The sequence below is a fragment of the Strongylocentrotus purpuratus genome, unplaced genomic scaffold, assembly GCF_000002235.5.
Source record: "Strongylocentrotus purpuratus isolate Spur 01 unplaced genomic scaffold, Spur_5.0 spur5_contig_865, whole genome shotgun sequence".
NCBI lineage: Eukaryota > Metazoa > Echinodermata > Echinoidea > Camarodonta > Strongylocentrotidae > Strongylocentrotus > Strongylocentrotus purpuratus.
In genome coordinates, this window is record NW_022145574.1 from 1,338,869 (window position 1) to 1,339,893 (window position 1,025).

The 1,025-nt window shown below is 37.3% G+C and overlaps 1 non-coding gene across 1 annotated transcript; it reads right to left on the minus strand.

Annotated features, from left to right (window-relative positions):
* Nucleotides 1-456: 456 nt before the first annotated feature.
* TRNAT-CGU lies at nucleotides 457-529 on the minus strand. The gene has a single exon. It is a non-coding gene; the product is annotated as a tRNA-Thr (tRNA).
* Between the last annotated feature and the right edge of the window lie 496 nt (nucleotides 530-1,025).

Sequence of the window (1,025 nt, forward strand, 5' to 3'; positions counted from 1 at the left end):
ACCTAAGAAAATTTCAATAGCATTGTGCGACACCTATTGAAATGTGTGAATATGACGATGACCTTATCATGTAATCTGAAAATGATCTCTATCGGATATACAAAAGGGTATAGCTGCCCTTGGGTTGAATTTCGAAAATAGTTGCGATCATGATTATTATGTTTACAGCTGTTGATGTATTTTTGAAACAAACAATTAAGACCTTTTGTGGGATTTAAAAATGTATAAAAGGTTATTAACTTTTTGAGTTAGATGGGTTGTGCCACTTATCCCGCGTCAAAGTAATGATAATAATAATAATAACGTTTTATTTACCCAGGGTAGCCACTTCAGTGATGAAACTGCTCTTCCAGCGGGCACTGCATAACATAATATGTTATTACTACCCTTCTCCAATCTAATATGCTGAGCGCCTAGCTAGAAGGCAGAAGGTCCCATTGTTATAATTCTTTGGTATGACTCGGCCGGGGTTCGAACCCATGACCTCCCGTTCACGAGGCGGGCGCTCTAACCACTGAGCCACCATGCCCGGTCCCCATTAGCTTAGCTTCCATTATTGAATCCATGTGGGAGGAGTCCCATCAAATCTCATGTTACACAATGGCAATGACTTTCAAAGTTGAGTCCTCGAAAAGGTGTAAAATAGTTTATGAGCTTTTACATTCTATATACGTTAAATAGGTAGAAAATCTTAAAGAAACAACTCCCTGAAAAGGGCTGCTCTTTCAAGCACACGTTTGTGTAGTTCCGTATACACATCTCAATGTAGAGTGCATGTGACTTTAAGCAAGACTGGGCCGTGCAATTTTTTTTTACTATTTTGATATTCAAAAACCTCATATGCACGAATACTATACACTCTTTTTGTTTATAATGCAATCGCATATAAAATATTTCGTTTTTTTCTTCTTCTTCAGACAAGCACATGAGACTACTAATTAGTTCAAGTGGAAAGTTTGGGTTCACAAATTCAGAAAACAAACCTGTTTCCTTCATCCAAATTCTTCAACTCTTTTGGTTTATAA